Source organism: Zingiber officinale, chromosome 2A (assembly GCF_018446385.1).
Source record: "Zingiber officinale cultivar Zhangliang chromosome 2A, Zo_v1.1, whole genome shotgun sequence".
Lineage (NCBI taxonomy): Eukaryota > Viridiplantae > Streptophyta > Magnoliopsida > Zingiberales > Zingiberaceae > Zingiber > Zingiber officinale.
In genome coordinates this window covers 153670000-153686254 of record NC_055988.1, presented here as the reverse complement: position 1 = coordinate 153686254, position 16255 = coordinate 153670000, and the positions used below count along the sequence as shown (strand labels likewise).

Genomic DNA, 16255 nt, shown 5'->3' with positions numbered 1-16255 from the left:
CATTATACTCACAGTGTTCCTTTGATCAAAATCAAAGTTTGATGCCATATCTACTTTTCTCTCACTCAACCCTCATTACAAGAAATAAGTAAAATAGCGACGAATTATTAGTGACGAAATCTAAGTTTGTGGCTAAACATCATTATTAGTGGCGAAATATCACAACATCACTAACGTTTGATAATAGCGACGAAGGTTACAAATTCACTGCTAATAATTATGTATATTAGAGGTGAATTGGTAAAATTCGTCGCTGAAGGACATGTTAGAGACGAATTTTCCAAATTCATCGCTAACATTCATCAAAAATAAAACCCTAGAACTTCTTGTCCCCAACGTCGCCACACACTTTTTCTCATCCTCCATATTCTGCAAGTCTTCCTTGCCTCCGGTGAATCTTCCTTCTCTCCTGCTCCGGTGACTACTCCTGCTTCGACCCGACGCCAGTGACCTTCCTATTCCAACCATTTCTCCAATCTTTTCTCCCACAATAGAAGCTTTTCATCTAGTATTTTAAATAATTTTAATTATAATTTAATGTTATTTTGATACTTAGATGATAATTTTAGGAATATTTTGATACTTAGGTGATATATAATTTTAGAGTTATTTTGATGCTTAGATGGTAATTTTGGGGTCACTCTTCATCTAGTATTTTCAATATTTTTTTAATCATAATTTTAGTATTATTTTAATACTTAGATTGATAATTTTAGAAATATTTTAATATTTAGATAATGATTTTAGGATTATTTTGATCCTTAGATGATAATTTTAGGGTTATTCTTCATCTAGTATTTTTAATATTATTAATCATATTTTTAGGGTTATTTTGATACTTAGATGATAATTTTAAGGATATTTTGATATTTAGATGATAGTTTTAGAAATATTTCGATGCTTAGATAATAATTTTAGGACTATTTTAATGGTTAGATGATAATTTTTTAAAATTATTTTGACATGATTAATTAATTTAAGTAATTTAATTTTGATGATAAGCGCATAAGTTTAGCTGTGTGAATTTAAAACTCTCGTTACATAGAGCTCAATCTATCTTTTATCATTGCACCATGTCCTAGGGCCTCTATGTTCTCACTATATTTTTTTTAAAAAAAAATCTAGATATCCAACTCATTGAGTTAATATTAATTTTGGAGGTGATCGGTCTAATCTTGAAAATTTCCACTACAATAATATTCGTCTTTCGGGAATTTACTAAAGGGTGCGTGTGGGTTTGGAAATTTACCAAAAGGTGCACCATCCTTTTGTTGGAATATCGTGGGCCGGCTAGAGGGAGTGAATAGCCTACAAGGTAAAGTTATAATCTCCTGCTTCTATCTTTAGCAAAGATACATAATTAGATAATAAAAAAATAATAACATGAAAAATAAGAAGAGTCATTATTTTTACTTAATTATAACCTACGTGATTGTTAATTCAAGGTAAAAATAGCACACTAAACAAAAGCTCCTTCTTCCACTAAGTCGGAGATGGAGAAGCCCCTTAGAACACTTTGAAGTTCAGAAAAGAAGTATAGAAAATGAATACAATGTGTTATTGAACTCCTAACTATAGGGTATTATTTATAGTATTCTGGAAAAAGTTATTGTTTACTGACGTGGCTTGAAAGCGCCTCCAAATGCATATGAGGTGCCTCCAAGTGGATAAAACCTTATCTCCACGTAATGACAGTCTAAAGACTACTATTTATTAGAGGTGACTCAGAGCAGCTAAAGGTGCCTTCGCTGTTGTTCATCCGAGTCACCATTGGTCCATCGGAGGTGCCTTCAGCACTATTCATTAGAGGTGCTTCTAGTCCGATTTGAGTCGCCTCGAGCAGATGTTCATCCAAAAATGATTAACTTCCATTGTTAACTATTCTTCGCTCCGCTCGCTTGGGTGATGCTACGGTCGTCTGGAGTTAGAGCTCATCCGAACCCAACTCCGATCTTTTCCTCGAACAGGATTCCTCGTCGGCTTCTTATCTCTTAGATGCATTGTGTAAGTTTTTCTCATTCACTGGTGTACTCTTCTACAACTCCTCATCCCTCAGATGCATTGAGCTCGTTGACTCGTTTCCTATGTCATCATTCTCACTCGTTGTATCTTTTGCTCGATTTCTTGTATTCCTAAGTCCTTGCACACTTAAACACAAGATATCAAATTTGCATGACCTAATTTAACTCGGTTGATCACATCAAAATTATCCCGAGTTAATTACAATCTCTTTATTTTTCATGTGAATTAATCCGAGTTAAGATTATAACACAAACAAACAAATAAGTTTGTAAAAACAATTATAGCATAAATATAACATTTAAATACAAGTATTAAACAGAATTATTTAAACTATAATTAAATAAAACATCCGCTAAACTTAACATCTAGATGTTATTTTTTTTTATCATATAAAAAATTAGGGAAAATAAGTCAAAAAAAAATCTGAAAAATTTTCTATGGGTAGGAAACCGATTACTCAACAATATGTTTTTACCAAATTTATTTTACAAAGAAAATAATTTTTAACAATTATTCCACAATTTTTCCAAAAATAATTTTAGAATTATTTGTAATTTTTAAAAAATCTGAAAATTTTGTAATGTCAAACAAAAGTATTTAGAACATAATAAAAATTTTCACAAGAGAATATTTTTCTTGTAACCAGAATAAATATTTTTATATAAAAATAGTTTTTTTTTAATTTAAATTCTTAAAAATAGGTTATCTTGCTAATTTTTAACATTCAAAATCTAACGGTTAGTTTGGAAAAATCAAATTTTTTTAAAATCTATTAACAAAAAATTTTTAATATTAAAATTTATTTTTTAGGTAAAATATTCATAAAAATTGTATAATGGTTAAAAAAATTTAAATATTTTTCAACAACAGAAAATATAATTTCCTATTATAGAAAAATTTAAATCAAATTAAAATTGAACAAAAGGGTTGTTAAAAATAAATTTTCAAAATAAATATAAATTTCTAACAAAATAAAAAATCTAATAGGTCAAAATAAATTTTAGAATACAAAATAAATTATTATCTACTGGATTTATCGAAATATTATTTTTTTTGACACTTTTGTAATTTGACCTATACAATTTCTCAAATATCAATTAAATCCACCATAATTTCTAAACTTTGAAATTAAAAAACTGTCTGGATTAGAGCATGAAGATTTTTTTGATTTCAATGTTTCTATTTTTTTATTTAATTTTGCATTCTCAATTTTAATTTTACCAAAGTCATCTAGTATGCATGTATTTATTCTTTTCATTTATATATTTGGCCATAATTTTACATAAAGTTCTACTTAACATCTTAATATTATCATAAAATTAGTCGGGAGGTAAAAATCGTACCTTATTTAATGTGTCTGACTTATAGTTTGATGTTTCCCCTTCGTCGATGTTCTTGATGCTCATCTTAAATAAGTTTTTCTCGTCTTCTTCTTGATAACTAGCTGTTAGTGCTAGTCCGACGTACTGTTCCATCTTGGACTCTTCTAATGACGACTTATCCAATGTTGCGTTTAGGTTTTTGTGCTTTGGTCGTCTTGGCTCTTTGTCTTTTTCCTTTCTTTTGCTTTTTAGTTTCGGACAGTTATTTTTTATTGGTCCTTCTTCTTAACAGTTATAGCATCAAATCTTCTTTTTCCTTCAAAGTAACTTTGTTGCATGTTTCTTATCAAAGTTAGAAAAAACTTTGAAAGATTTCTTACAATAAACGCTTCTTTGTCTTCGTTGAGGGAAGACTCCGAATCTAATTCATACTTCTTGGCTTGCAATGCTAGGTTTTTATTCAACTATTTTTACTTTATTAATCTTGCACATCGAATTTCATATAATTTTAAGGTGGAAAATAAACTTTCTAAAGTACTTACCTCGAGATTTTTAGAGATATAATATGAGTCTACTATGGATGTCTAATCAAGGGTCCTCGAGAAGGCATTAAGTGCATATTTTAATGAGTCTCGATTTGTTACCATTTCTCCGAGATTAGTAAGTTTGGTGGTCATCTCCTTGAACTTCGCGTGTAGCTGAGCAACCCTTTCTCTCTTTTTCAAGCCGGAAGTTGCTAAGTTGGTTGTTCAGAAGATCTCTCTTGACCAGTTTTGCTTCGCTGGTGTTTTCATGTAGCTCTAGAAATTTTTCCCAGACTTCTTTAGCTAAGTCGTAAAGCGCTGATCCAGTTGACTTCTTAAGGTGGTAGCACGATGAGAAGATGAAATTCAACCTTACCGTTTACCATGAACTCATTTTGCTATTTTTTATTCTTTTTGTGTTCTTCCTTGTTTTTTCCATTCTCACATAATGTACAACAAAAACATATTTAATGAAAAATAAAATATTGAAATCAATTTTGAAGAATACCTTTATTTTGCGCTTTCAAAGCACAAACTCCCCTTCGAACTTTGACGGATATATACTAGATCCAACTATCATCTTCTTGCTTTAGTTGACGGTTATCTCTTCTAAGGCGTCCAAGCTCTGATACCAATTGTTGGAATATCGTGGGCCTACTAGAGAGGATGAATAGTCTGCAAGTCAAAGTTACAATTCTCTTGCTTTTATCTTTAGTAAAGATACATAATTAGATAATAAAAAAATAATAATATAAAAAATAAAAAGCTTAGTATTTTTACTTGGTTATAATGTAAGCAATTGTTAATTTAAGGTATAAATAACACACTAATGAAAAGCTCATTTTTCGACTAAGTCGGAGGTGGAGAAGGCCCTTACCGTACTTTGGAGTTTAGAAAAGAAGTATAGAAAATGATTATAGTGTGTGTTATTGAACTCCTAGTTTTAGGGTGCTATTTATAGTGTTCTGGAAAAAATTACTGTTTATTAACGTGGCTTGGAGGTACCTCTAAAAACATTCGAGGTGCTTCCAAGTGGAGAAAACCTTATCTCTACGCAATGACAGCCAAATGACTACTATCCATTAGAGGCGCCTCCGAGCAACTGGTGGCGCCAAGGCTACTGTTCATTAGAGGCACCTCCGGACTCTGGTCCATCAGAGGCGCCATGAGCACTATTCATCAAAGGCGCCTCCAATCCGACTTGAGATGCCTCAAGCACTGTTCAATCCAAAATGGTTAACTTCAATTGTTAACCATTCTACGCTGCGCTCCGCTCGCTTGGGTGATGCTCCGGTCGTCCGAATTTAAGATCACCTGAATCTAACTCCGACCTTTTTCCTCAAGCAGTTCCCTGCTTCTTTCACTCAGATGCGCCGCACGCGTGTCCTTTTCGTTCACTGATATACTCTTTCATAGCTTCTTGTCCCTCGGATGCACCGAACTTATCGACTCTCTTCCCATGTCATCCTTCTTGCTTGCTACACCTTACGCTTGACTTCTTGTATTTCTAAGTCCCGGTACACTTACACACAAGATATCAAATCTGCATGATATAACTTAATTCAGTTAAAATCCACTAATTGACCTAAAAAACTTAGCTTGCCCTCGTTTCAGGTATTATAGATTTCTGAAGTTGTAAAAAGTTTAAATATATCCTCCATTATTTATTTTGAACCCCCTAAATTTGCTCCATGAATAAACTTACATGGGATATGTAAAAGAGAAAAAAAAAAAGAAGTAAAGTTTAATTAGAGGAAGAGAAAAGAGAAGGAAAATTGAATGTAAAAGAATGAGGAGAGAAAGAGAGAAAAGTGATTAAAAAGTCAGCTATGGTGAAAAAGGATAAAATAAGAAGTCAAGCAAGTTAAGGCAGCTCCAATGCCAAAATTTTAATAGGTTTATAAAATTAAAAAAACTTAACAACAAAATTTTAATCATTGTGAAGATAAAATTTGAGGTTTTTAAGTTCAAGAAAAGTTTTGTAAAACATGTTTTTTCTCACGAAGAGAAATCCAATGATTAATGATGAAATATTGTTGCATATTTGACCTTTCAAACAATTTTTAAATGAATTATTTTATCTATAAATTATTTTAGCAATAAAGTTAATTTCATAAAGTATTTAATCATAATGTTTTATTTCTAGTCCATAATAATTCCTTTTTTATATATAAAGATAAACTTTCAATAATATGGTTAACAGATTATTATTTTAAAAATAAATATAAAAATATAAATGATTATAATTAAATTAAAATTCATAAGTTAATTACATATTAAATAAAAATTGTAAATTTAATTAAATTAAAAATTATAAACAAATTAAATCAAAAATCAAAATTAATTAAAATATTAAATGGAAATTATATATAAATATTATATAAAAAATAAATAAATAAAAATATATGATTTGTAATGTAAGATCTTGTAAAAGTTGTATGAAGAATTTTTTTTTATGAGGAAGAAAATAATAAATTTTATATTGTTGATATGGTATTTATGAATTATAAAAAAACTCTCATTTAGAGATTCAATCCTGGAAGATGACTGTGTGCCCCTTTTACAATAATAGAAATTATTATATTAAAAATAGTGTGCCTATCCATAGCCAACTATAATTATTGGTATATTTTTATATAATTACCGTGTTATTTTTTTTGTTTGTTTTATTTTCTTTAGTTTTTTTTTGTTTTAGTTTTAATATTATAAAAAGCATATACACTAGGGCATCTCCATTATTAAATTTATAAGAGGTTTATAAAATAAAAAGAAAACTGAATAAAAATATTTCGAACCATTATAAAGGTAAAATTTAAGATTTATACTTTAATTATGTTTATTTGATTAAGTAAGGTTATATGATTATTAGATAATCATATAACTAAAGTTATTGAGAATAAAATATTTGACTCAATTAGATAATATAATGAAAATTTATTTATTTAAAAATTTTTCTATATAACTTAGATTAATATTTACAGTATTACCTTCCATTACAAAATCAACCATATTTTTTCTAATATTTTTGTTTTCAGTCTTATTTCTTTTACATTTTTAAACTTTTTTTTACGTTTGTTTTTACAATTTTTTTTTTACGTTTTCCTTTTTTTTTCTTTTATAATACAACTTTATTTTTAAAATAAAATATCATATTTTTAGTTTTATTTAATTTTTATAATTTAAAATAAAATTTATGTTATAAAAAATTTTAGGGGTGTTTTTGGTTAAAATTTTTTGTTAACTTCGGAATTAAGAAAAATCTCATTTTTCTGAGATTTTTCGATTTGGATTGCATGTCATTTTTGTCGATCATTATGAAATTATTGATTATTTAAATTAAACATGATTTTAGTCGATAATTTTAGATGAATTAAAAAAATTCATTTAAAACTTTAATTATTAAAAATATTGTAATAACTTTCATACCATTAAAAAAAAACTCATTTAATAAATATGATTATTAAGAAAGCCCTAAGACACCATCTACTACTCCACTAAATATGCTTATACTCCAGTAAATTTTATGGGCCGGATCAATTACTATTGAATTATTTTAAAAATATGATGCGTAAATTCCCAAACTTCGTACGCCTCGGTGAATTCCCGTTCCGTTCATCTTTTCAGATCACAGATTCAACAATATTCATCCTTCTCAATTCCCAATTTTATTGAATTTGTTTTTTATATTCAATCCCTAATTCATTTCCAATAAAATAATAATTTCTTCACTACCTTTTCTAATCATTACGCATATTTATCTCCCTCTGCCATCGATTTAGGGTTTATGCAGCAGCAACATTCAGCAGCAATCGCCGTCTTCGGCCGATCCTTCCCCTTCCCAATGCGGCCTTCACCTACTTTCCGCTCCCAAGTTTCCATTCTGTTCGCTTGATTCTTGCGTTTCCGTAGTCCGATGGCGGCGCGCCCCAATCGACGGAACCTTGCTCCGCGGCTGACGACTCGATCGACGAGGTCAGCATCCCTATAGACTTCGAACATGGCTCGTTGCCCTCTACGGAGAATGCGTCGGAAGATGTCTTCGGAACCCCTGTTGGTCCTTGAAATAAATAATCTTATCAAAATTTGGTTATGACGGTAAAAATTAACTGTTTTAATGGTTTATCCCTTCATACAGTCAAGATTTTAACAGTTGCTATTCCATTAGAGGTGTGACAGTGGCATTTAGACAACACATTTGCAAAAGGTGTTCTGCTGATATTTATTAGTCACGCTTTTTCTGGAACCAATGCCTCGGGGACAAGAAATCCTATTTGTTAAGGACTTTTTGGTGGTAGAATTCAAAATATCATAAAAGGTGTTACCTGGATATTTATTTCTGGAAAGATAAATCCAGGAGCACGCGCGCACACACACACTATCAGTAAATAGTAATGTTCAATTAAGTAGTAAGTATGGGAAAGTGACATTGGATTTAAATCCAATCTTTTACGTTTCCTATCAAATGGCATCGTATGGAAAAAGAACTCTCATTTGTTACATTACACTCTCAAAGACATTCTTTCCACCTTTCCTTCTGAGTATAACGGTAGAATGAAGTAACCCAAGGTCTTGGAACTCAATTTCTGGTGCTTCATCAAATTTAAAGCAATTTTTGACATGGAGAATCTCATTACCATTTTCATTCTCATTTTTTTTCTAAATAGAAAATTCACTTTGTAACTAAAGTAGAATCCAATTTTGTATTTTTATTTGGAGCAATGATATGCTCAAGGAAAAAAACTCAAGAAAAAGCTCAAGGATAGACACATAAAGTCATGGCCCGCCATTTCACTTTTTGTGGGCCCCATCACTTTATGTGTCTATCTTTGAGCTTTTCCTTGAGTTTTTTTTCCTTGAGCATATCATTTTTCTTTTATTTGTATTTGTTATTTTCATTTAAAAATCCTAGATAGCTAAGTTTTCATACATAAATTCCTTTCCTGAATTCCTTATGATTAGAGATGCTGTTATTTTTCACAAATTTTCTTCTGTGCAGGAATTGTATGTTTGCTTATATTTGACACCAATTTATAATCGCCTTTTATTTTCAGATATCTTCCTCCAGAGATCAGCTATCTGAAAAGGGTGCAGGAGCTTGATATCTCATTTAATAAGCTGAATTACTCACCTGCTGCTATATCTGAGATTAGTTCTATTAGATCAATGAAAATTGCTAACAACAAGCTGGTTGATCCTCCATCATGTCTTTCTTCAATGGCTGACCTGGAAATGCTCGATTTGTCAAATAATAGGCTAACTTCATTGTCTTCACTCAGACTTTCTTCTATGCATGCTCTTCAACTTTTGAATCTTCAGGTACCACATAAGTGTAAACTTCTTAAACGTGCTTTTAGATCATGTTTGAACAGTGTTGTTGATACTTGTTAAAGATCTCTCAGAGTTTTTGATTTATTTGGATTTTTTTTTCTAGTTACTGTATGCTTAACATGACTCCATTCTTTTAATTATTTTTCTAGTTAGTGTCATTCCTACTGTTTTTGATAATTAGTTATTGTGAAAAAATGTGGATAGAATTGATATTATTCCAAAAATTCCCTTACATTCAGAATGGGAATACTCATTATATACAACATTACAATAGAAGAGAGAATAGGAAACTAATTATTTTGTATATAAGAAATTAATATCTTTTTAACTAAATCCCTTGATTTCATATTTTGTGCTCATAGCTGTTTTATTTCTGTACAAGTTGTGAAATCTATTCATAGCTGTTTGACACAGTTATGCCAACTGTGAAATCTGTTCACAGCTTGTCAAATCTGTACAGGTTGTGACAGCTATTTGACACTCCCCCTCAAGATGAGGAATAGATGTTTTTCATTCCCAGCTTGATTATGAGATTGTGAAATTTAGAACTGTTCAGTCTCTTTGTTAACACATTAGCCAATTGTAATTCTGACGGGGCATATGATATGCACACTAATCCTTCTTCTAATTTTTCCTTGATGAAATGTCTATCAATTTCAATATGCTTAGTCCTATCTTGTTGAATAGGATTATGAGCTGACTTATGGTCACAATAGAGTTTCATGGAGTATTTCCATTTGATTTTCAAATCATCCAAAATAATCTTCAGCCAGAGTAGTTTGCATGATCCTTGAGCAATGACTCTAAATTCTGATTTTGCAGATGATTTTGCTACTACATTTTGCTTCTTGCTCCTCCATGTCGCTAGATTACCACCAAGGAAAGTACAATATCCTGTAGTTGATCTTCTATTTATTAAAGAACCTGCATAGTCTACATCTGTGTAAGCTTCTAAAGCTAGTGTCTCATTTCACTTGAACAAAATTTCCTTTCCCGAAGTGCCTTTTAAGTAATGTAATACTCTGTAAGCAGCTTGAAGGTGAGATTCTCTTGGATCATGCATGAATTGGTTGATTACACTCACAACATATGCAATGTCTGGACGAGTGTGAGCAAGCTATATGAGCCTACCAATCAACCTCTGATATATTCTTTTGTTAACAGTTGGTTCTTCCTTAGCTTCTCCTATCTTGTGATTTGGATCCATTGGATTAGAAATCGGTTTACACCCAATCTTCCTCGTTTCGGCTAACAAATCAGTCACATACTTCTGTTGAGAAATAAAAATTCATTTGATAGAGTATGCTACCTCAATACCAAGGAAGTTCTTTAGTTTGCCCAATTCCTTTATTCCAAACTCCTTTATTAGTTGCTGCTTTAGATCATGTTTTTCCTTTTAATCATTTCCAGTCACAATGATATCATCTACATAAACTATGAGAGCGGTCATCTTCCTTGCTGTTGAGTGCTTAACAAAGAGAGTATGGTCCCTTGGCTTTGGTATGACTTTTGTAAATCTTTCAAACCATGCCCGAGGAGATTGTTTTAGACCATAAAGAGACTTCCTCAGTTTACATATTCTGTTACTAGTATCCCCTTCAAATCCTATTGGGAGGTTTATATAAATTTCTTCATCTAAATCTCCATGAATAAATGCATTTTTCACATCATACTGTAGGAGTTGCCAGTTGAAGTGTGCAGCCAAAGATAATAGAACTCGGAGTATTCATTTTTGCAACTGAGCAAACGTCTCCTGATAATCTACCCCATAAGTCTGAGTATAACCTTTTGCCACTAACCTACCTTTATATCTCTCAAGCGATCCATTTGCTTTGTATTTTAATGTGAAAATCCACTTACAATCAACAATGTTCTTTCTCTTTGGCTTCTCAACAACCTCCCATGTGTTCTTCTTTTCTAATGCATCCATTTCCTCTCTCATGGCATCCCTCTATCCCCTTTTTGACAATGCCTTAGATAATAGTCTTGGTATTTAAACTCACAATTAATCTTTTGTGGGTTGGTGATAGATGTTTAAGAGAAACATAGTGAGATAGAGGATAAAGAGAGTGTTTGGTGCATTCTCTAGTACCTTTTCTAACAATAATGGATGATTCAGTAGATTGTAAAGGTGGATCAGAACATACCATGATCCTAGTATCAGGGTTAGAGGTTTGTGGTTGAGGTTCTTGTACTTGAATCGCTTATGGAGTAGCCTTTCTCCTTGAATACACTTGAGGGATACTTAGAGTATCACTAGGAGGAGATTCACTAGATGGAATAGAAGGTGATTCGATACGAACTGGAGTAGGAGGAAGATCAAGAGCGTTAATGGGTTCAAATGACTCACAAGTGTTATCTTTTGTCATCGAAATCTCCCATTGAGGATAAGACTTGGAGAAGACGGGATATGTTCAAAGAAGGTAACATCAACCGAGATGTAAAACTTTTGAGATGAAGGGTGGTAACACTTATACCCTTTTTGAGTGGATGAATATCTAAGGAAGACACATTTGATGTCACGAGGATCTAGTTTACGTTGAAGTGGACTGTGGATATGAACAAAAGCAGTGCACCCAAAAATCCTAGGAGTAAGTCCATTTGTGGTTCGAAAATGAGGATAAAATTCATTGAGGAGTTGCATGAGACTCTTGTTATCTAGGATATGTGAAGGAAGTCTGTTTATCATGTATGTGACATTAAGGATATTCTCTCTCCAATAGGATTTAGGGACGTTGTGGAAAAGAATAGCACGAGTAGTGGTGAGTAAGTGTCCATTTTTCCGTTCTGCTATTGCATTTTGTTGGGGTGTATAAACACAAGATGAATCATGAATAATCTCCTGGGATTGAAAATAGGAGGACAAAGTTTGGTTGAAGTAATCTCTAGCATTATCGGTTCGAACACTTTTAATTTTCACTCCAAATTGATTTTGAATCATTGAGTGAAAATTAGGAATAATAATATTGGATCAGATTTTTATTTGAGGAGAAACATCCATGTAACCCAAGCGCAATATCAATTAAGGAGATAAACCATCCAGCCCCAGAAACATTGGGAATATTAGAAGGACCCCATATGTCACTATGAATTGAATGAAAGGGAGTAGAACTTATTTTATTACTAATAAAAAGGATACACGAGAATGTTTTATCAATTCGCAAACATCACACTAAAATTCTGAAACATCCAATCCTTGAAAAAGATGAGGAAATATGACCTTTAAAACTCTAAAAAAGGGATGACCAAGACGTTTGTGATGCAACCAAATATTGTCCTTATTGGAAGAATTGTGAAAAGGCAAAGATAAATTATTCTTCTTAGTGGATTCAAGGTAGTAAAGACCACTATGTTACTTAGCAAGTCCAATCCTTCTTCCCGAGTCCTAATCCTAGAAAACACAATAAAAAGGGGAAAAAATGGCATGATAGTGAAGTTCAGTAGTTAATTTTTGAACGGAAACAAGGTTGGTAGACAGTTTTGGTACATGAGGACGTTTTTGAGGATAAGGTTAGGAGTAAGATGAACATTTCCAAAACCAGCAATAGTGGCTAAAGATTCATTGGCTATTATAATTTTTCTATTACTTTGGGTTGGGGCTATAATTGTGAAAAATTTGAGAATTGGGGGTCATGTTGTCTGTGACATTAGAGTTTATTATCCATGAGTTATAAAACAAACTGTTTGAGGTATTCATACAAGAAGAGAGTGAGGGGATACTTGAGAGAGTCAATGAGCATGCGCTAGACGGTTTGTCAAAAGAACCCAACAATCCTCGAAGTTTCTCAATTTCTACACCGTTGAATCTACCAAGGATTGAGTTGTCTTCAATATGGGATTGCTCGATCAGGCGTGTTTGAGATTTGTGTTGCCTCCCACGACTTCCCCATTCTCGACTTGGTGGTTTGCCATGTAGTTTCCAACATGTCTCTTTGGTGTGGCGAGATTTCTTACCATAGTTGCACCAAAGATGGACTTTATTGTCTTTGATCAGAGTCACACCATACTTATCTTTCTCCTGCAAGTCAGTTTTGATAGTAAGGGATGATCCAGCCATGGGTTGGGGCTCAAGCATCACACTTCGTTGACTTTCTTCAGCCCGGAGTAGAGAGATCACCTATGCTAGGGACGGTATGCAGCCTTTTCCAATGCTTTGGAGGTCTGAACATGATCAAATTCAGGATTTAAGCTGGCCAAAAAAATTATATACGCGCACCTTTTCAATAAAATTCTTTAAAACAGCAGCATCTGAAGCACATTGCATCTCAATTACTTGGTAGTAGTTGAGTTTTTGCCACAAATTTTGCAATGAAGGCTAAAACTCTGATACTAAGTGAAAAAATGTGGATATAATTGATATTACTCCAAAAATTTTCTTACATTGAATGAGAATACCCATTATATACAAACATTACCATAGAAGAGAGAATAGGAAATTAATTATTTTGTATATAAGAAATTAATATCTTTCTAACTAAATTCCTTGATTTCCTACTTTGTGCTCACAGCTGTTTTATTTCGGTACACAACTATACAAGCTGTGAAATCTGTTCACAGTTTGTCAAATCTGTACAACCTGTGATAGCTGTTTGACAGTTATGAATTAGTCCAATACTAAGACGAAATACATGTATTACCCATACCTGCTCCCTGTAACTTTAGTTAATTGTTTAATTGTTACCGAGGCATGAAACATACATCTGAAACATGGTTGCAAGAAATGGACTGGTTCTATCTAAGACGTTTGCTTAGAATACAATGTTTGATGGATGCTATATAGCCTACACTTGCCTTTCTATGTCTTGCATAGGGTGATGTATTGCCTTTTAAAAAAACAGACGACAGAAAATATGCTGGACAACCCATCAGTTTACTAGATTTTTTTAGCTTTAACCAGTTAACAGGATGGCTACAAGAATTTATAGAATAAAAAACAAAAATGTTGATCAACTTCTTCTGTCTGGCACTGAAATATCTACCCGACTAGATCAGTTTTTGATCTGTTTTTGACTTTTCGATCGAGGTTTCAATTAAATTAGGCATTGTCTCTGGACTAACATGAGGGCATTGGACTAACATCTCAACCAAATTAGACATTGTTTCAGATTAACACTTATGGTTTAGGAACAATGGAGAAATAGCTTCTTACACAAAAAGATTGTTCGAGGTAATGAGTCATGATGAGGAAACATTGGCTTTCACAAAAAGATAGTTGGCATATCCTTTGTTCGCGTGCCAATTTTCTTTAGAAACTGTGTAAGATGTGTATTTCTTACTCATCTGGTGCTTCAATGTTGTACTTCCACATTGAAAGCAGGAAAAGAAATCCAAAACTTGATTGAAACATTATACTTTTATGATTTTGCTTGTCTGTGAAGCTGTATTCTTGCAACATTTAATCTAACTGATACAACCATTTTCCTGTTGCATTATTCTATTCAGGTATATTCCTCTTAATCGGCTTCTTGTGCCACTTGAAACTGAGAATTCTACCATACCTACATCGCTTTTTCCTTCTCTCATTGAATCATGAACCAAGAGCACCTCCAGGTCAGTTATCCACATTGAAAGCAGGAAAAGAAATCCAAAACATGATTGAAACATTATACTTTTATGATTTTGCTCGTCTGTGAAGCTGTATTCTTACAACATTTAATCTAACTGATACAACCGTTTTCCTGTTGCATTATTCTATTCAGGTATATTCCTCTTAATCGGCTTCTCGTCATCTCGTGCCACTTGAAACTGAGAATTCTACCATTACCTACATCGCTTTTTCCTTCTCTCATTGAGTCATGAAACCAAGAGCACCTCCAGATCAGTTATCCATTGCGAATTTGGAACTGTTGATGCTGCAGTTAAGGTGATTGCATATGAAATCTGCTGGCCAATAGTAGATATAATCTATATTCCCTTGTCCATAGTTTACAATAATATTTTAAGTAATTTCCTGAACTGTGCTGGTTCAATATTTAATATCAGATCAGACATCTGCTGATGGAGTAAAGGAATTTGAGTGCATTCTTCTAGGGGAAGTAAGGCGTCTAGGTGCTTTGAGGAATCACAAGCACATAATGAATATTTATGATCATCAGCTTTCTTGTAAGTGGCTTCCAGCACTAGATGGGAAAGAAGGGGACAGGCTGTTGCAATCTATGATTATTATGGAGTATGTGAACGGTGGCTCTTTAAAGGCAGATCAACTTTTTTGAGTGGTTGTTTCTATCCTTCCATGATATTTTTTAGGCTAAACTGATTTGTTTATATTTTTCTTTGCAGACTTATCTAAATCATTTAAGGGAAGAAGGCCAGAAACATGTTCCTGCTGACATTGCTTTGTGCATTGCCAATTTTCTAAGAACAAGTGCATAGACAGTTTAAGAACCCAAGTAAATGCATCTTGCTTACAATCTGAAATTAAGTTCTTCTGATTTTATAGCTCATGAGTTTTTGCCTGAATTTTGGCATTGTTCTTTCAGTTTATTACAATATTTTACTGTTTTTTGTGATATTAACTAAGCATGATTGTTCTCATCTATACAACTATAATAGCTAAAGTAGGCCAACAAGGAAGTTGGAAGTTTTAAATCACATGGTCTTTGTTACTATAACTGGTTTTGTGAGGTTTGTGTTCCCAATTCTTCTATTGAATCGTTAGACATAATCTGTGCTTGGCACTTGCATATATGCCAATTGTTATTTTTATTCACGTAAGTAACCGTTTCTAAAAAAAAAAGGTAGATCCGTTATCTTAGTGGTCCCCCTAGTGCCGGTTCCACAAATATGAAGGGAGGTTTATGTAGGTACACAGGCCATAGGCGCATGGTGGGATAAACTTCAGGTCGTCAGTTCCTGAGAATCGATCCCTGATCATTACGCTAGAGATATCATTCGCCCATCGTAAAGTAACCGCTTCTAAGGTTCTATGGCCAGGAGTCCAACTTTAACAGCATAAAAAATCTATGCGCTATGTAGCCTTTGCCTTTAAGGAAAAATAAATGTTGAAAGTAATATCAAATTTGGGGTGACAGATCTGATTTCACGGAAATTTTTTATCAA

At 32.7% G+C, this 16255-nt stretch overlaps 1 long non-coding RNA gene across 4 annotated transcripts; it reads left to right on the top strand.

The window, feature by feature from the left end:
- Window positions 1–7460: 7460 nt before the first annotated feature.
- LOC122042809 lies at window positions 7461–15784 on the top strand. Of its 4 annotated transcripts, XR_006129360.1 has the most exons (7): window positions 7461–7963; window positions 8920–9184; window positions 10019–10139; window positions 14639–14746; window positions 14896–15059; window positions 15179–15365; window positions 15476–15784. It is a non-coding gene; the product is annotated as an uncharacterized LOC122042809 (long non-coding RNA). The 4 variants fall into 4 exon arrangements; XR_006129362.1 differs by lacking the exon at window positions 10019–10139 and having other exon boundaries at window positions 7463–7963; window positions 15184–15365; XR_006129361.1 differs by lacking the exon at window positions 10019–10139 and having other exon boundaries at window positions 7464–7918.
- Window positions 15785–16255: the final 471 nt, after the last annotated feature.